Below are 21,578 nucleotides of genomic sequence, written 5' to 3'. Positions count from 1 at the left end.
ATTATTTTATAATAAATAATAATTCTTATTAAGTGTTATTCCTTTGATGTATGTAACTTTATTGTTATTGTATGTGTAATAACGTGATTTTTTAAATTATTATTTTAGGCTGCCTTTTTTAAATCTGACAAGGGCACCAGATGGCTCATTTACAGTTTTACTGTAGATTAATGAGCAATGTCCCTGGTAAATAAATACATTTCAAATAAATAAATAAAAAAGGTGTCCTAACTTGAGACTGCTGCATACCTAAATGTAATTGGATGCCACTTTTCCATCTGAAAAACGTGCACATCATAGCGATTTGAAAGTGATAGAAAACCATTTAAAAGGGTTCTGTGCTGTATCAAGTGTCCTGTTTTACTTTTTTTTTTTTTTTTTTACTCTGATAACATTAGGCCTAGCTTACAAAAAAGTGTCAAAATGACAGGCAGCTTTCTGAGTTGCTGTTACTTACAAGCCCTGATTGTATATATGCAATAAACAAAAAATTAATAATAATAAAATAAAATGTAGAAAAAAACAAACAGATTTTAAGGACTATGTTACAGCCTAAAGTCAATTCTGCATCTAGACTATTGTGTGAGTGGCACCAGCACATCCTGGCACACTCGTGACTATGCCACGGATATGTAATATTTTACCTTTATTATGTTGAGTAGTAGACAGTTGACAGGATAGCAGAGAAACAGGCTTCAGTACACGACTCAAGCTAGACTGAAACCTGGGTCGTCGTGAAAATAACATGTCATGAGCATCGTACCACTTGCTGTGCCATGCTGGTGCATTGACTTGCATTCTTTTTTTATTTATTGACAGGGCTTGAGTCTCATGTAAAGTGCCACGTTTTCTGACTCACTCCTGTGTTTGCTTCATAAGAGTGAATAATATCTCCTTGTCACCACGGGCCACCGGGGTATGGATATTAATACAGTGAGATTAACATATAATGTGGCTGCATTGAAAGCCCACACTTAAAGGTTTTAGCTGGATCAAGTCTTAAAGCTTTTTGTAAGATTGTAAAATAGACAGTTTTCATTAAGTTCCGGTATGAATGACTTTACACTGACTTTACTTCACTAGCAAATTTCATTTGGTTGTACTTGTTCTTAATAGGTAATGAGTCTTTGTCTCAGCAGAGTTTTTTAAAAAATGCTGAAGAATTGGACGTTTTTAAATGTATAGTGAAGGTCGGCAAAATGTCTTTAGATTTTGATTGTTTTAGTGCACCCTCACAAGTTATAAAGCTTTAATGCTTCCCACAAGTAAATACTGAATTGCTCAATTACACAATTAATTAGGTCACTCATTTATTCTTTTTCTTTTCAACTTAGTTCCTTTATTCATCCGAGGCCGCCACAGCGGAATGAACCACCAACTTATCCAGCACGTTTTTTATGCAGTGGATGCCCTTCCAGCCGCAACCTATCTCTGGTAAACATCCTATCCTATCTCAGATACATCCACACAAACTCATTCACACTCATACACTACGGACAATTTAGCCTACCCAATTCACCTGTACAGCATGTCTTTGGACTGTAGGGGAAACCAGACCACCCAAAGGAAGCCCAAGCGAACGCAGGGAGAACATGCAAACTCCACACAGAAATGCCAACTGACCTAGCCAAGGCTCAAACTAGCAACCTTTTTTTTCTGTGAGGCGACAGCACTACCTACAGTGCCACTGCGTCACCTCACACAAATAATATATTTTTAAATTAATTTTAAGTGTTTATATATTTATTTAGTTGAAGACAAATGTTATGTTTTTTTATTATTTTTGTCACAATCCCCATTGATCCAGCCTGTGCAGATTGCTGGTAATTACACAGTATTGCATAGAACTACAAATCTGCCATTTAATGGACTACAAGATACTGAGTTTTGTTTTACATTTTTGTGACATTATGACGTGTTTTTCCTTTCCTTGTCTTGCCTTGTTTTTGACCCTTGCCTTGTTAGTTTGTTTGTTAATGTTGCTTGCTCCCTGCCTTCTGACTCCTTGCCTGTTTTATGACTACAATACTGAATTGGCCGTATACATTTTTTTGCTTTGTTGACTGTTGCTTGCCTGACCATTCTCTGCATAATAAACCTTGCATTCGAATCCCTACTTCCCTAGTGATGTTTAACAGAGCAAAGACATTTTAAGATATTTCTTATTGTATTTTTCTACTTGAGAACATCTTATTTATTTTATATTTATATTATATTATATATTTGTTTTGCTGGAATAAACAAACTATTTTACAATAATTTATTAAATAGAACAATAATAAAATTAAAACTGATAAGCTTACTATTATTAGCCCCCTTAAGAAATATTTAATAAATTTCACTCTAAGCTGAATACTATTATCTCAAAAATATAACTAGTAGATAAAATATTATGTACTGCCATCATGAAAAAGACAATATGAAGTTTTTTAATTAAATTAAATTTATATAAATTTATTAGAAATTAATTAAAACTATGTATAATGTTTAAAAAAATCTGTTTTATCTTTTAAACAGCACTTGAGAAGTATTAGAACCATATTTTTGTCTTCAGCTGTACATGTGTCTTTATAATGCATATGCACATAATAGTGCAATGCATTAAATATTACTTTTCTGTAACCACTTTACTGTATGTTGTATGTATAGGTTGAGCACAGGATTAGAGCAACTGACACACTGGTAACTAAAATCCTGCAGCTCCCATTTGCACCAACCTTTTCCAGAAATTGTTCAGAGAGAGTCTGGGCTGGAGAGAACTGAACCAGTAGCTTAATGGAAAAAGAGACAGAAGCAATCACCAGAACTGACAAACAAGTACTTTTAGCAGTGCCTCTGAAATGTATAGTGCAGAGGGGGCCAACCAAAGCAAAGACATGGTCTCTGAAAAGGGAGAGTGGGGTGTAAATGGAAAAAGTTTAAAGGTCGATAACACAGCATAAAATCGCTCCTTGTAAACGCTGGCAGCTGCAGACAGGATGCGCACAGATATTTGTGTGTGTGTGTATGTGTGTCCATTGCTGGTCATAATAAAGGTCCTGATCATGGACAGCATCCAGAAACGCACAAACACACACTGGTAGTGCTTCATCGAGATTGGCCATCAGGGCAGTGAGAGAGAGCCAACTCACTTACAGAGGACTCAAGAGAGAAGTGATTTTATCGACCACCGTCACCATGCCACTCTTTCTTTTCTTTCTTCTTTTCAGGTCAAATTTTGACTGCTTTGTGTGTGGGATAGACAGAGAGAAAGAGAGAGTGAAAGAAACACAAAGGATGCTTAAAATAAGAGGAATGGCCTGGATATATATTTCAAACAAAAGTTAGAAATATACTCAACCCAGGCTCATTATTGATACGTACACCTATAAACATTTCTGGACATCGCAAAATACATCCCAGAAAGGACGCTCTCTGGGCTTTTTCAGATCTTAAATTTCTATCGCAAGTGCCATTTTTGTTCAATTTCTATTCACATCTGCCCGTCTCACATGAATCCACCAGAGGCCACTGTCGACTGACTGACTGATTAACGGACTGTTCCCCCACCAACCCTACCCTAAACCCAACCGATAGTGTTTTCAAAAACACATATTGACCCAATCACCCCCTTCCCTAAACCCATCTGACAGTGTTTTTAAAAGCAATCCAGAAAAAGAAAAGCCATCGTGGCCGTCTGATTTTTACCACTTTTTCATAGCTAACCATGTTCTCATCCTACTATTTACTTGTTTATTTTCTTTTTTACATTTTGTTTTTGTCTTACCTGCTTTCTGGAACCAGACTCGCCAGACTCAAATCCCATCCTTGCGGTCAACTTCTCTCTGCATCTCGCTGACGTACATGGTGAGCTACCGGGCAAGCTGGTAACAGCAGAAAACCCATAGACTACCAAAACTGGTTGTTGGCAGCCGTTGTGACTACCATAATAATAAAAGACTATAAAAGAGGTGCCAAATATCAGCATTTTTCAAAATGTTCTATTTATGTCCAACAGAAGTAGTGAAATTTCTGCTCTGAAACTCTATGCACATGCAGGCTGATAGGTCACCTAATCTGCTACTGTGTCATTAATTGCATGGCTCAGGAGATTGGTTACTGCCGACTCAGCAGCAAATGAGCATGCTCCTCATCAGTTTAAATGCTCCACGTCATTTTACGCTGTTAAGCTGTGGCATGTTTTTGGAGACCCTCCTCCACCTGTGTTTTGATCTGCTACGGGAGTAAAGCTATTATGTTTGCAGCAGAAGTGTGTTATACTCTCAGACGGCATGTCTGTGTATATACTGGCAGTTGCAGGTACTCTGTACTTGCTATGCCATAAAAATCAAAGCAGCAGCAGTGCAGCAGATCTATTCCACCAAGACCAAACATTGCCATATAAATATACATTACTAGAATAAATCCCAAGAGTGTTCATGACATGGGTAAGCTATCCCTTTAAGAACAACATAAAGCCAGTACTCACCCTTACTTCAATATCTGGTCTCATCTAACAATAAAAAAAGCTTTCCCAGCTACTTCCCAGATAGCAGGCAGTAATCGGCCCGAGCTCGGCTGCCCCCCGGCGCCTCCGGCTCCGACTCGGCATCGGCGAGTGTTATCCGGGCCGAGTGCGGCCCGCAGCTCGCTCGCGCACATGCGTTTGTGATGCGGCTGTAAAGCACTGGCCCGATTCCGGTCAACCATATCCTGGCCGCTTCTGGCAAGGACTCGGCTGATGGCAACCGATTAAGTTCTTATTTTATCTAGTAATCTGTTAGCTCCACGTTTAATGATAATTTGAGAAAATATTCATGGTACGATAGCAAAAAAAAAAAAAAAAAGAATATTTAGTGTGGATGGTCGCAATGTTTAGACGCAAACAAAACAATATTATTTATAAATAGATTATACATGTCATCTAGAGAAAAACTATGTAAAATTCGCTTATTTTTGAGATAGCACGCTCCTGTGCTGACTGTTTTTTTTTAAAGCAGAAGTTGGTTTCATAATAAACACATGCGTGACTAACTCATGATCCAAACTCCAATCCAGACGGTGGCGGTAATGCTCCAAAAAGCTGGTTGTCAACCACCATGGCACGAAGATCACAAGAAGAAAAAGTTTGGTTTTTCAAAGTTTCACGTGGAGTCCGGTCAGAAAGGTAAGCTTTTTACTGCTTGTGTTCTGTATAATTAGCGAATTTAGAGCTTAAAACATTTCCACGGTGTTTGGTTGTAACAGCGTTTAGTAATTTAAAACAGTTTGATACGAAATTTAACTTGCTTTAAGAAACACGACTGGAGCTAATGTATGCTAACGCTAACAGTTACAAACACGTCTGAAAGTTCCTTTTCCTTTTACACAATGTTAGATTGTAACGTGTGTAGTAACTGAAAACTGTTTTAATTTTTTCAAAGAAACATGAAACGAGTTTGTGTGTATGCTAACTTTGCGTTAAAGAAAGTTTCTGTAGACGAATCCATTAACTAACTTGGCAAAACGTGTTTTTTTCCTGATTTAACATTATAAAGTACCGTGGATGTTGAAAAAAATCATTGTACAGGCGTATACTTATCCAACAGTATTAATTCTGTGATTATGTGTAAATAAAAACTAATCGTTTTGGATTAATAAAATATTATTGTTTATCTTGTTTATGCAGTTAGTCACGAAAAATGATCGAAACTCGACTGTTTACTATTCTCTTTAAATTATCCGAGAGAAATATATTAGTGTGCACTTTAATTCATATGTGTTAGCCTATGTGAATCAATTATATCTTTTGTTCAAGCTGTAATGGTCAGTTAATGTAAAACTGAACGTCTTAAAGCAGATTTTGATGTTTTTTTATGTTATTGACAGTGATAAATTCTGATTTAAATGAATGGGTAACAATATTTGTTGGTTAAGTCTTATTGTTCTTGTTTAACAAAGGTTAGTGAGATCATTTTGCAGCACATCACGACCAAAGAAGTCAATGGCACACTCTTTTGAACGTGAATAGGCATGTTATAGTTGTGTGCTAAAAGTCCATTATAAGCTGTAAACTGCTGATACATTTTCAACATAGATTGAGCTTTTCAGACGTTACATTACTATTTGCTTCACAAACAGCTGAAATGGTTTATTGTTATTGGCTATCATCATCATTAAACATTTTTCACAATGGTAGGTTAATCTTCATGGGTACAGAATAATGCATGTGCTTGACCATCTTACAAATCTATGTCTCAGATTCATAAGGCTGTCACTCTGCATGAATCTCCGAATAAATCTTGTGCAACCTTCAGTGTACTGATTATTTACACTATAGGTATTATATGCATTAATTAACTTTGATAGTATTTCAGGATTTGAACTTTTCTTTACGGGAGGTTAACAACAATGTGATGTTTTATTATAGATGCATATGAGGAAGCTCGACTCAAACATCCACACGCAACTGTGATTTCTGACTGGCAGACAGATGAGGATGATGATCGCCTGTCATACATCTAAAGACAGAACAGGTTTGTTTGCAATTATTTTAAACATATACTGTCAACATTATGTCATTGATCTATTACAACCTGTGAGTTTTGCCCTGGCACTATACTAAAGTGATGTTTTGTTTTGTAAATGTATCTGATTAAGGGACAGTATAGACACATCTATACCATGATGAAGAAAAATTACTTGGAACAAAGAGGCTGGATAAAAGGCAGGTATGAAGATTTCAGAAATCAATGCAGCACCACAAGTATCATCACCATCAATGACTATGGCAGAAATCTTAAGACCACCATCAAGATGCACAGATACTGTACATTCCAGTACACCAGGCGTGTCCAAACTACGACCCGCGAGGCTTTTTATAAATATCAATAGAATCTGGCCCGCTATACAAAAATGAACGTAATTCAATAAATAACCACCGGGTGTCGCTATTATATGCATTCAATTAAGCAGCAGTTCTTGTTATGATCTATCTATCTATCTATCTATCTATCTATCTATCTATCTATCTATCTGTCTGTCTGTCTGTCTATCTACACACAGTTGAAGTCTGAATTATTAGCCCCTCATTGATTTATTTCTTCTTTTTTAAATATTTCTACAGTATGTCTGATAATATTTTTTCTTTTGGAGAAAGACTTATGTTTTATTTCGGCTAGAATAAAAAGCGGTTTAATTTTTTTTATGAACCATTTTAAGGTCAAAATTATTAGCCCCTTAAGTCTTCAGAACAAGCCATTGTTATAAAATAACTTGCCTAATTACCTTAACTTGACTAGTTAACTTGATTAACCTAGTTAAGCCTTTAAATGTCACTTTAAGCTGTATAGAAGTGTCTTAAAAATATCTAGTCAAATATTATTTACTGTCATCATGGCAAAGATAAAATAAATCAGTTATTAGAAATGAGTTACTAAAACTAATATGTTTAGAAATGTGTGGAAAAAAAATTTTTAACTCTCCGTTAAACAGAAATTGGGGAAAAAATAAACACGGTGGCTAATAATTTAGGGGGGCTAACAATTCTGACTTCAACTGTATTTATATATATATACACGTGTCTGTGTGATGTATTTAAAATTTGGCCCGCAACAACGTTTGTTTTTTTGCATCTGGCCCTCGGCCCAAAAAGTTTGGACACTCCTGCAGTACACCTATGAACATTTACAGTCTTTGTTCTAGTGCAGTTTGAGATCAAGACAGAACTTATTGCATCTCGTGATGTCTTTGTAAGAATTGAAGACATCACTAAATTTGTTAAGGTTTAATGCAGCTAGAAAGTAAAGATCAACTAGAGAATATCAGCAGTGTCTAACCCACTGTTGTATTTACAGAAGTTGTATGAGAATAAGCTACAGGTTGATTTATACTAATCTGTTATTTTTCTTTTTTAGCACGACTGACTTAAGTTTTAAAATCATGCAACGTCATAAAGCAGCAGCTGGGCCTGATTCTCACAAAACCAAAACAGACGTGATGAAATTCCAGATGTAAACACATTTGACCTTCCTTTGGCCAATTTGATTTGGAAAAGCTTGAAAATCAACTAAAGGAGCAGCCCGAACAAATGAAGAAACTGGTAAGTTCAAGCTCTTGCTAATTTCAAAGTGTTTTAAGTTTTTTTTTTTATTGTTTTTTTTTTTTGCTTCGTAGGTAGCCTACTTTTTTCCTAATTTTTTCTTTTTTTTTTTTACATTAGTACTTGTTCACTACTAATTATCTGTTTATCTTTTAATCACAGATGGAGTGAGGACAAATGTCCATACCACGCCACTGATAAAGAAGTGGAAAAATGCATTACAAGGTAGCTACAACTTGCTCCTGACAGGGATGGAGGAAGAAAGAAGAGAAAGCTAATGTGTCAAATGTCTACATCACTATTTTGTTTTATTTTTTAAACAACATTTTAAGTGTATTAGGATGTTCCCTGATACTTGAACAATTTGTTTCTTTCATTTGCATTTATATATATATATATATATATATATATATATATATGTATATATATATATATATATATATGTATATGTATATATATATATGTGTGTGTGTATATATGTATGGTATGTATGTATGTATGTGTGTGCGCTAAATTCTGAAGAAACATTTTGATACATTTTTAATAAACGTAATACAAATAAAATTATAAATATAAAATTGCACAAGACGTGTATATATATGAAATGTATAATCATCTCACTCATGTCTTGCTGTTTGTGCAATTGATTTTGTTCAAGTTTATTTAAAAAAAAAGTTTGACTATACTTCTGCAATTATATATATATATATATATATATATATATATATATATATTTGTTTGTTTATTATTATTTTAATGTTTTATTAAAAAATGTTTCAAGATGTTTCTTCAGAATTCTGCAGTACTTTTTACAAGTTTGACTTGGATATTTTACGGATTGTCATTGGTATTTTTAAGATGTTTCTTGCTATATCTTAAATTGGTTTCTATATTTAGGTTTATATAAAGTTTAGCTGTTTGTACAAATTTTTAATTCAAGTCTATTGGGAAAACAGGGTTGTTTTAAAAAACATCTGTGTTTGTGTGTAATTTTTAGAGTTTTTGTTTAAATCTTTCTGTGTGTCTTTATTGTGTTGTTTTATTGTTGTTTTTATATTGATATTCTTGTGCACTACAAAATTATTTATAAAATTTTAGTACTATTTTTTTCATGCAATCAATAAACGTTTAACATTTATTTATTTTGTCATTTGTCTGATTATTTTCGTTACAGAATATGTATGCAGTTTGCACTTTATTCAAAGGTTAAACGCAGTGCTTACACTTTGTGTTTACATTATAGTCTGTGTTTGCTGTTATATAAATTCAAATGGTTGTAATACTATATATTAAGTACCAATGTAATACCAAAAGGTTTTATAAGGTGTATAAATACGGAGTCGCGCCAGCTCCGGGCCGCAGCGCACATTACCCTCGCGCCGATTCCGGCGCGGATGCGCAGCGTCGGCTCGCTTACGGCCGCCGCATCTGGCCCGCTTGATTCGGGCCGGAATCGGGCAGTGAGTCCACAGGCATCCGGCCCGAGTCCGGCAGCCGAAGTTGGGCCGAGGGGTTAGTCTCCGGCAGGCGACAATCTAGCCGGAACTGGCCCGAGTGTATTTTGCTATCTGGGTTACCTGCCTGATTGTATGCCTGTCATCATTTTTTCAGAACACAAACTGTCTTTTTTAGTCTAGCTGTCTGTACATTGTCCTCTGTCTGCCATATCCTGCCTAAAAGAGAACAAAGAGACTGTTAAGCAAAACTAAACAACTTAACTATTCATTCATCTCTTGTGTTGTTTGTTGGTGGAGTTCACACCAAGGAAGAATCAAACACATTCATCAAGTTGTCTGTTGTTCAATTTCTTGACACCTTCTTTGAAGTGAAGATATTCTCCAATTATTTTCTTCTGTTCAGTCTTTCAAGGTCAGATGTGAGTTAAACATGAATGGCAGAAAAAAAGTGGAACATTAATTTGTGATTCTAATTAAAAGCAGCAATGAAACTTTGTAATTGGAATTAACCTTTAACTTATTTCACCCAGTGCCCCAAGAAAAATATGATAGTAATTGATATTACACTGCAAACAAACAGTGTGTAAGAGGTGTTTAAAAAAAAATAGGTGGCTTAATTATTCTTATCACAGTTCAGTCATCAAATATTAAAAGGAAACCTATATTGGAATTAACAAAGTACTTTCAGCATACCACGAATAACTCCAAAAAGTCTTATTTTTTGAGCAAGATTATAAGAAGGACTTATATGGGAATAAATTTTAGAAATAAAAAAGTTTGAATATGAATGAACATGAACATGAAGAATGGCAAGAAAGCTTGTTTGAAATTGTTTTAAACTGTGATAAGGAGTAATGAATAATGGGAGATAAAAGCGTACTTCCCAAATATACTCTGACACGTTATACCCACTTCATTAATCAGCTGTCTCCATTTTACTAGCCTTGTTTACTGTTGGTCACTAATTTACCAATATTACAGTCAGACACTATAACAACTGATAGAAATGCACTTAATTTTTATTTAGGTTTTTTTTGGTAAGCATTTTGCATTAGGATGGAAACCCAGCTCTCTACTTACCCATTCCCACTCACCAAAATCATCTAATTCATTAATGCCATATAAAGAGAGTTACTACACTTACCATACAGCATTCCATCCAGTCTCTCTCCCACATTGTCATTCCTGATGTTCATTGTTATTTCCCTTATTCAGTGTTCTTCATTATTTGATACATCTCCTATATCCTATAATCCTACACACATTCAGAAGCAAGACTTTGAAATACTAACCAGCACTGCATTCTATCTAACAAACTTAACAAATTTGCATGTACTCTCTCTCTCTCTCTCTCTCTCTCTCTCTCTCTCTCTCTCTCTCTCTCTCTCTCTCTCTCCCTCTCTCTCTCTCGTCTGCCTGTATTGTGATACACAATTTGTTGTTGTTGTTTATTATTAGTAGTGGAAGTAGTAACATTACAAATTAATATTTTCTAATCTATTCTCCAAGTCAATATGTACTATTTTTTGTGCTCATGCTTCTAGAATTCTAAAACCTTACATTTTATGCATTTCTAACACTTAGAAACACTTTGCTTAGGATACAACAGTGCTAAAAGATGTCATGAAGTTTAAAGTGTGGCAGTGAAACACAAAGTAAAAATGACCAAACATTCTCACAGGAGAATAGAGTGGCAGAGAGTGCAAAAGAGACACTTTTATCTAAACAGTATTGCAGCTGTCAGAGGAAAGACTCCCTTCACAAGCCTTTCTTTTGAGTTCTTGTCAATGCTCAAGTGAACCGCTAATGATTTAAGTGACAGAACATCAACTGTATCCATTTGTTTCCACTGGAGAGTTGCATGGGGCTATGTGGAGTTTTGACCTACTGCAGATATGAATTTATTATCTCCACTGATCAAACAAATCAAGAGAAGCTGCCGTTTACTCTTTGAAAGTAAACTCATTTTGTCACCTTAGAATTAAAAGGTTCCATCTGACATTTTTGTCAAATCTGAGAAGAAATCTAAAACTGAAAAGACGTGTGTTAATGTGATGATTTAGAAGCATTTTTGATATTGAGATGTAATGTTAAATTTTACATTGTTGGAAAAGAAACAATTATTAAAAAATTAAGTTGATTGAACCTAAAAGAAATCTCCAAAAACCCTAAAGAATTAAGCTGATTCATTTCATTTAATATAAGTGACTTCAATAAGCAGCAAACATATGTTTTGAGTGTATATAGTCAGTGAAACAGTTTTCAGTATTTAATAAACTTTGTTAAACAACTCATTTGCTCATTGTCTGTTTTGTTTTAAAGTCTTTAAATTTGATGTTAAGCTTTAAAGTGCAAATACTTAATTTAATTCTTGGGGCATATAATTCAATAAATATAATGTAATAAGTCTTATTGTGAGGAATCCTTCCGGACCATCAGATTCACTAATACTGGACAAGAACTGATCATCCGCTGGAGTCCTGACTGTCACCAAACTTGTCTATAAATGTGTCTAATAATCTCCCTAATACCAACCTGAAACAGTCTACCCTTGTCGAGAATCCAAGCTCCCCTTGCAACCACTCCATACCCTTTGATTACCGGGTATTCTAGGATGTCTTCGGTAGGCAGGCTGCCACCTAACTGCCACCGCACCGACCAAGGGACTGCGCCATTGACTTGCTGCCTGGAGCTAAGCTTCCTAATGCAAGGATTTATCCACTGTTCATCCCGGAGCAGAATGTCATGGAGGACTTCATTAGGGAGGCTCTCCATCATCATTGTGTGAAGCTCACATCTTTACTAAGCTGGATCTGCGTAGCACATACAACCTCGTTCGCATTCGTCGTGGAGACGAATGGAAGACGGCCTTCATCACTCCTTCAGCTTGTCAGCTTGAATATCTGGTGGACTGGGAAGGGTATGGTCCAGAGGAATGCTCATGGGTCTCCCATAATGATATCCTTGATCCATCTCTTCTGTTGGACTTCCATCAACAATACCCTGCCAAACCTGCACCCCAAGAGGGCAGACCAAGAGGCTGCCCTCACCTTATCCAGCCATTGGGAACTGCCTTGGAGAAGTGGGTACTGTCAGGAATCCTTCGTACCATCAGATTCATTTACTGCACCTGCACAGCCTCAATCACCAGAATCTAATACTAATCAATAAGCATTCACTTGTTGCTTATCACCTGCTCACACTATAAAGCTGCGGTCACACTTGACCCCATGGACTTCCATTCATACGCACACAAATACATTAGACTGGAAACGCAGTCATGCGTCAAGTTTCGCAGGTCGATGCGTTGCAAAGTTCAAGCTTGGTGAACTCTGACCTGTGAAATCGCATTACTTGACTGCGTGAGACCAACCGAGAATCAAAACCTCTCTGGACATAAATTTAAAACATGGAGCAATTGCTCGCTTTTTTAATGTCTAATAATCTTGTTTAACCCTGCCCCTTTTCGCACCGCCGTACGACAGAATTTCGCACACACAAACTGTAGTGTGACCGCCGCTTATGCCTGGAACATTCACTCATTCACTGTCTGATCTACTTGTTAGTACCCAGACTCATTTCTCTTAAGCTTCAAAACAATTACCTGTCATTGTATCCTGTCTGCTTGTCTGCCTGCTCATCCGTTTGTTATCCTGTACTGTGTTTGCCTCCACTAGAATCATCTTGTTTCAATTACCACCTAAAGTTAAGTTCTGTTTGTTTTGTGTTCTTTTATGTTGGTATTGATGGTATTTCTATTATGAATAACCCTTCTTTTATTGTTTGTTTTAAGTATCATAAAATATCCATTCTTTCCGTTTATCCGCCCTTGTCTTCTCTCTGATCCATTACACACATAAAGCATATAATTTATTAAATACTACCACATTAATTACGTAAAATTAACATCTGCACTGAACAAAATATTTACCACAGCCTTGTATGCTTATTTTTTTAACTAAATTAATAAGCAGACTGATTGTATTTCTTGAAAAATAATGCTTCAATTAATGATCAGTCAGATAAAACCTTATAATTCTGAGTGGAAAAAGACTTTTTAGAATTAGAAGATTCTATCTGCATTTGCCGTTTGTTTTACCCAATGTGCAAATTTAAGAAAATTTTGATCATTTACATTTAGAGTACATTTAGGGTCTCTGTAAATGAAACGTGTTATGAAAGAGAACTGTTACACACATATTGTTTGCTTTGATGCTGAATTTTCTTAAATCCTTTAAAACTCAGATAGAACCTTATAAATCCAAGGTGACGATTTGGCACTGCAAAATATGTTTAATATAAACATAACATTAGCCATGCTGAGAATTGTATATTGGTTGCTATTTATTCATTATGATAAATAGAGAAGAGATGCAAACTGCAACATTGCGGCTTCACAAACAAATTGGTTATGGAGTCTCAACCATGCCATTTACCAAGCTACCAATTGGGCATGTTTAAGCATTTATCATATATGATGTGCCCTTTTTGTGTGTTGATCAATGTTTGTATGGGTTTAAAAGGCTATCTATAAAATAAAGCATTCAGGTGTTTCTTAGATTCTTTAATTAAAAATTAAGGCAAATGATTTTGGTGGGGTAGGTGGCACAGTAGGTTGTGCTGTCACCTCACAGCAAGAAGGTCACTGGTTCGAGGGTCAGTTGGCGTTTCTGTGTGGAGTTTGCATGTTCTCCCCATGTTCACATGGGTTTCCTCCGGGTGCTCTGGTTTCCCTCACAGTCCAAAGACATTCGGTACAGGTGAATTGGGTAGGCTAAATTGTCTGTGAATGAGTGTGTATCGATGTTTCCTAGAGATAGGTTGCAGCTGGAAGGGCATCCATTGCGTAAAAACATATGCAGGATAAGTTGGTGGTTCATTCCTCTGTGGCAACCCAAGATTAATAAAGGGACTAAGCCGAAATAAAAAAAAAATGAATGAATGAATGATTTTGGTGGGGCTATAGCAATAATACACTCCGGCCCTGCCTGCATAATTACTCTCCAAAGAAATGCCTCCTACCCAAACACAAAAATGTGCAAAGAGACAAAAGCCTCAAATATCAACATGAGAGAAAGTCAATTAACATGAGAGAAAGATTACCTTGTTTTCTCATCCACTCTCCTGTGTCACTTTTTGAAAGGAAGTTTGCTGATTGTTGTTCAACTTTCATTTTTGCAACATCTGCATAGTAAGAATGTGCTAATGACGTATCCTGTTTGTCTGAACAACATGTGCAGAGGTATGCAAATATATAGTTGAAATCAGAAATAATATAAACCCCCTTTGACTTTTTCCTTTTTTTAAATATTTCCCAAATGATGTTTAACAGAGCAAGGAAATTTTCACAGTATGCCTGAAAATATTTTTTATGTATTAATAAGTAGTATTAATAAGTCTTGTATGTCTTATTTCAGCTAGAATAAAAGCAGTTTTTTATAAAAAAAATTAAAATAAAATAAATAAATAAATAAATTTTAAGGTCAAAATTTTAAGCCCCTTTAAGCTATATATATATATATATATATATATATATATATATATATATATATATATATATATATATATATATATATATATATATATATATATATTTTTTTTTTTTTTTTTTTTTTTATTGTCTACAGAAAAAAAAAAAAACATTATATAATAACTTGTCTATACCCTATCCTGCCTAGTTAACCTGATTAACCTAGTTAAGCCTTTAAATTTCACTTAAAGCTGTATAGAAGTGCCTTGGAAAATATCTAGTAAAAGATTGTGTTCTATCATCATGGCAATGATAAAATAAGTAAGTTAAATAGGGGGGGGGGTGGGGGTTATTAATTCAGGGGGATTAGTAATTCTGACTTTAACTGTATATATTTTCAGTCAGTTAGGGCAACATTTCATAATGTTTGAACCAAACTATTTATTCTTGTGTTTGTTTGTTTGTTTACTTATTTAGGTTGGGTGGTTTGGGGTTGGGGCTCATATGATATACACTGGCTCTCCAAAAAAGTCACCTCCTCTACTATTTCTTCTGACCTACTTTAGCTTGATGACACATTTCACCATGGAAAAATTGAAATATGATTTTGCAATGTCACAACATTTATTCCTGTTTATAGTCACACTCATCTTTCACCTAACTCTCGTTTTGATGATGGGAGAGTCGGACTGCTGTGCAAAAATGTTCTACACTGACAAAAGATCCCAATGATCCTCAATAGTGTTAATGTTTTGACTTCAAAACCTTGATGGCTAGTCCATATGTGGAAATGGTGTCTCATGCTATCCTGAATCATTCTTGCCCAATGGATTCTGGCATTGACATCTTGGAATATGCTTGTGCCATCAGGGAAGAAATAAATGCATTATTAATAACCTGGTCATTCAGTATAATCAGTCATCTCACATTTTGTTGCATCCCCAGATCATACTGTAGCACTATGCCTCAAGCTTGAATTGTAGGCACTAGGCATGATGTGTGCATCACTCCATCTGCCTCGTTTCTTAACTTGATGCACCAGTCACTATGAAACAGGGTAAATCTGGAATCATAAGATCACAGATCTTTCTTCCAATGCTCTAGAGTACAATATTCATGCTCCCTAGCAAACTGAAGCCTTTTATTCTCAATTACTCTAATCGATGAATGTTTTGTTTTTTGTTTTTCCTGAGACTAGACAGCTAGTCCCATTCCATTGAGTTCCTTTTGATTGTGCATTTGGAAATATTTCATTATTACACATAGCCATGAGATCTACTGTTGATTTTATGATTTGACCAGACATAAATTTAATTCAAAACATTTTTCTGTCCACATTTCTTTCCTTTTTTCAATAAAGTATTTAAAAGTTTTTAACCCCATTTTAGTATTTTTTTAAAAATCTTTTTCTTTTCTTGACACATGCCTATAATTTGACCTTTATGAAACAGATTAACATCTTATCCATGAACACTGGATGTGTCTTTCGACATGGTTGTTTAAGAAAGGAGATGCTGATAACCCCTGAAATCAAACTGATCAGCTCATTTCAAATTTACCCTATTGGTCAACCTTGAGGCAACCAAAACTTTATAGATTTCAGATAATAAACTGAGATTTGAAGAAAATACCTCCAAAATTACTTATTGGTTAACATGTCCAGGCTGCAGACAGGTACATTTAAAAAAAAAAAAAAAAAAAAAAAGAACATAGAACTGTCACTGATACAGGTATGATTTCTTACAACACTAAATTTGGTGATATCTGTCAGGTTGGTTGTGTGTGTACTATTTCACAAAAACTATTTGCAGCATCATTGAAATGTTACTGAAAGTAAAGTGGCTATGGGAATTGCTCTAATATGTGTCAGACAACAACAATTATTGAACAGATTTAGGTGTGAAGTGAACACTCTTAAATATATAGCTTGCCAACTGAGAGCTGCAGAACCTGTAAAAAAAAGTCTATCATGAAAAGGAATATTTTAAACTTTAAGCTTTTGCTGAAGTACTGGATGGCTTGAATTCAAAATTGCACTGCAGGGAATTTAAGGCCCTTGTCGGAGAGAAAAAAAATAAAGAAATGCACTTTTCTTTTCAGCTGTTGTAGGCTGAATTCTATCTCAAGAGCCCAGTGTCCCGAGTTTCTGAATTCCTTACATAATGGAAGAGAAATTACAAGATCCTGCCCAGATCTCTAACTAAATTATTCCCTGTACAAACACGGCATGTTAAAACTGAATGAACGTTTCTAGCCCTATAAACATAAAGCTAAAACCAGATGATTCCAAAAATGCATAATTAATACAATAAATAAACTAACTACAAACATATTTATTGCACTTGAAAGCAGTCTAAGCCAACAAATATGACAACCACAAAAGACAACCACTTTTACTCTACGTGTCAGTCTTTGTTTCTCTTGTTTTCTCTTTCTCTTGCTCACTTTTTTAGCTTTCCAAGTGTGAAAGCTGAGTTCTGAGAAACTGTCAATGCAAGCATGGCAGCAATGTTAAACCATGTTTATTTGTTTAATTGAATATATGTGTTTGTGTTTTATAGTTAAAGGGAACCTATGATTGTTTCCAGAATGTGTCTGTAAAGTTTCAGGTCAAAACACCCATTAGATTATTTATTATACCTTTTAGAATATTGTGACTTTCTGCTTTAAACACAATATTGCTGTTTTTTTATTTTATTTTTTTTTTTTAGGCCTGTGCCTTTAATGCTTATTCTCCCTCCCCACCATTCCCATGTGTCTGTCAGAGGCTGTTTCTCAATATTCGTTCTTCAGCGGTCTTGCGTCCTCGTGTTCTCCTGCAACGTCATCATCAGCTGCCAAAGTTCAGTTCCAATACTCAAGACCGCAAGTACGGAGGACGCGTGAAACTTTCCGGATGTGTTCTTGATATCGAGGATGCATCGATGCAAACTTGAGCACCGATCTCGCTCTAGAAGTCCCATAAGTCATTGTGATTGGAGATGGGAAGTTCTGCCTTTTATTTAGATTTATTATTAAAGTTCAGAGATATAACTTATTTACCTCAGGAGTTTACCTAAATGAGATAGTGAATATAAACTTCACAATGGACATCTTAATAAAGAAATAAACAAATTAAGAGTGTTTGTTTGCTAAGATTCGTATTAAAATCTGATTTATTTATATTGCGCAACATCTATTTATAATGTTTTTAGGCATAGTATAAATATTGAAAAGAGGAAAAACAATAAATCGTTGTATGAATGCTGTAATGTTTAAATTATTTACCATTAAAAACACATGAAGGTCTTATGACCATCAGGAAGAATGCATCATCTAATTTCTCACAAGCGTTCTCTGTCCTTGCGGTCTTCCGAGTTCGTTCTTTCGAGGACACCTGGCAAGACCGGGCTCCACAAGACCACAAGTCTGTTCTCTGCGTTCTTGGAATTTAGAAACAGCCAGAGTGTGCCTCAATCTCAGCCTTGTCTGCGTCAGATAGACAGCAGAGTGACAGACATGAAGGTAGCAGATTTCACGTAACCTTTGGGTCACATCCCCGGCTCGTTCTGCTCCAATCTCCAGTCTCCCTCACCATCTCTTTCCCTCAGCTCCAATCATCGCTCTCCTTCACCAGCCACCTCTCATCAAACTCGTGCACACTCCCCTGAGTATTTATTCCACACACCTGCACCAATAATCACCTTCCCTTTAAAGCCTCTGATTTCAGTCATTCTGTGGTTGGAATTGATGTCAGATGGTTCTCCTCACCTGCTCCCTGGCTTGCCTTCATCCATAGATGTTTCCTTCTCCTATGGACATTTCTCTTAAACTTGTGGATGCACAAGCTGTGATTAAGGGAAGTGACTTTATTCTCTGGTGGTTGCATGAAGATCCTTGTTTACATTGTGTACTGGTTACAAGTCTGGGGTCCGTTCTTCGTACCTCACTTAAATGATCTAAGATGATTTGACAGATCCTGGATCTTTTAATCTTGATAACTGATCTCTCGCTAATTTGGTTCTTCAAACAAGTTCGCGAATCAGATTAGAATGTCTGGATAAACTGTTCTGAGATCGCTGCGTGTGTTGTGAAGGACAGATCTATCGATCCTCGAAATCATGATCAGCAATGCAACGATTGGCTGACGGCACAGCAGCGTAATGACATCATCTGATTAATATTCAATTATCCATGTGAGCAAAATTACATCAAATTAGCAGTCAACGGTTTGTTAAATATGACACGCAATAACCATCCACATTTGTTGTGAGCTGCAGGCTTTACACTTTCATGTGTCAAGAGTATTCATCATGTATTTCAATGCAAATCAATGTATTTAAATCTACATTTAGAAAATATTTTCTTTATTATAGTAGCCGTTTTTTAATCAATGTAAAGAATAACTGGTTGTTTACAAAAGCATTTTGATATTGGTAAAGGCTTCTGCAACTTTTGTGAAGCATCACATCACTGGCATATTAACTATCAAAACATGTTTATGACTGCTGAAATGTATTATTGCTTTAAAAAAAAGTCACATATTGTGCATTTCTATTATACACAATTTGTTCTAAAGCGATCTAAAAAGTTCATTTCAATAAGTTTTCTCTTTGCACCAGATGGCAGTCTTTGTACTTTCATTTTGAGGGTGCAGATTGCATAAGTTTTATTAATATGTATAACGTTATTTATTTTATTAATGACTATAACTTTATATATATATATAGTTAAAAAAATATGTACCATTTTCCCAAGTGTATATAACTACTACTGTAAGAAAATATCAGAATTCAGAACATACTTTCTGCATTATCTTTGCTTGAACTAAGCCGATCTAATCCTGTTTATATGAATTGAACCTGCTCCCGATCAGGTTTGACCTAGCAGAACTGAAGCTATGACAACTCGGACCAGCTTTGAAGAACGAAACCATCCTGGATCGTGTCAAATCGTCAATATCCAAATCCAGCTAATTGAGTAATCCACGTACGAAGAACGGACCCTTGCTCTGTTTTCCACATTGTTTTGAATAAATTGACACAAAGAGATAACCATTCTTGTCTTCATTGTGTGACAGTGACAGCTTGTGAGAAATACTACAGTAAAAACTTCACCGATGATTATTTGATACATTTGTTGTGGAAATAAGTCAAGCCTTTCAGCAATGATGAGTTACAGACGCACGTACACACACACACACACACACACACACACACACACACACACACACACACACACACACTCACATGCAGTGTGTGCATTTAACTTTGCATGGGAAATGTGAGAGGATTACCTCCACAAACCAGGATTGAAGCGTCTTCTTTTATAGTTGTACTGACATGCAGCTGTGGTGATAAAGACGGCAAAATTGCTGTAATTCATTACAAATATGCACAGTTTTAAAAATATTTTAAACTTGTAAAACTCATTCTTGATCACGTTTGATGATGATTGATAATAGAGCTGAACAGGTTTTTTTTAATCCCGGTTGCTTAGCACATCTTGGCTTGTTGATAAAGAGCTGTTAATATGTAGCTGTCAACCAATTTGGTAGGTGGGGATAGCACACTCCTACATCATGTATCGGTGGGCCTTAAAATGGGAGGGATTTGGATCCTATTTTAACATCAGGAAATTAAAAAAAAAAGACACTGATTGTCTTTGTCACCCCAATATGACTGTGAACACACTATACCAGGGCTATTCAATTAGTTTATATGGGGGCCGCTTTATGAAAAGCATCCCAAACGAAGGGCTGGAGAGATATAACTTGCTATATGAGTGATGACACAACAGCATATAAGGGCCCATATGCTGTATATTTTTGCTCCTTAAGACAGCCACGTTGGCTTTTTCTACATTAAAATGTTAATATATTGTATTTTGAAAGAACATAATATCAGTGCTGTGTACAATAGACTTTTTTTTTTTTTTTTTTACAAACATTCAAATGTTGTATTTCAGAGCACAACAAAAGCAGTGCATGGCTGAAGTAGGCTTCTTCTACATTCAGACACATTCATATGTTATGTTTTGAACTGCATAACAATTAGGGATGCAACAATTATAGATTTTGGTTGTACAATTATATTTTCTGAAGAATAATCATGTTTTCATGGTTATCACGTCTAATGTAAATTCAAGCTTTATATTAAGTAAGTAGCTATTTAGATTAACTGTTGTTATCATCTGCATTCATGCATACATAATCATTTTAATAATAATTTGTCTAACATAACTTTTGTTTACATTGCACTGAAAGGCACGCAAAACTCTCACCTAAGATGTTTTCTACTGAGTGCGCCCTGAAAGACGCAAGCGCGTCTTTCCGCTTGTGCCTGCATATTGTCATATATTCTTGCATTAGAAATAACAAACTTGCAAGTGGAAAAGACGTGATATGGGAACACCTGCTGCTATAGTTAATCCTGTGTGTGTGCATATTAGCCTCAGTGTACTTCAAACTTAAAACTAGCGCACAGGCAACTTGGCATTTTGCAGCGGTTTTGTTTCGTTCTGTGCAACAGAAATGCGGCTTAGAGAAGACTTTATGATTAATAAACTGACAAATTAAAGTGCAGTTAATAGTGAAATCGGCTAATCGTTGCAT

The 21,578-nt window shown here is 35.6% G+C and overlaps 1 protein-coding gene and 1 long non-coding RNA gene across 3 annotated transcripts in view; one reads left to right on the top strand and one right to left on the bottom strand.

Annotated features, from left to right (window-relative positions):
* LOC141385860 (uncharacterized) overlaps positions 1-21,578 on the top strand; it is a 741,913-nt gene that overhangs the window by 46,063 nt on the left and 674,272 nt on the right. The gene's annotated exons all lie outside the window — the stretch shown is intronic.
* The window catches only part of LOC141385959 (uncharacterized), a 95,829-nt gene continuing 75,980 nt past the window's right edge, over positions 1,730-21,578 (bottom strand). Inside the window, exons 4-7 of the long non-coding RNA XR_012407075.1 lie at positions 10,661-10,771; positions 9,637-9,732; positions 3,767-3,897; positions 1,730-3,224 (exon numbers count right to left, since the gene is read on the bottom strand). This is a non-coding gene — a long non-coding RNA (uncharacterized lncRNA). The remainder of the gene's footprint in view (positions 3,225-3,766; positions 3,898-9,636; positions 9,733-10,660; positions 10,772-21,578) is intronic.

This window comes from Danio rerio, chromosome 1 (genome assembly GCF_049306965.1).
Source record: "Danio rerio strain Tuebingen ecotype United States chromosome 1, GRCz12tu, whole genome shotgun sequence".
NCBI lineage: Eukaryota > Metazoa > Chordata > Actinopteri > Cypriniformes > Danionidae > Danio > Danio rerio.
Note: the sequence above shows the minus strand (reverse complement) of the source record. Positions and strands in the feature narration are given on the sequence as shown.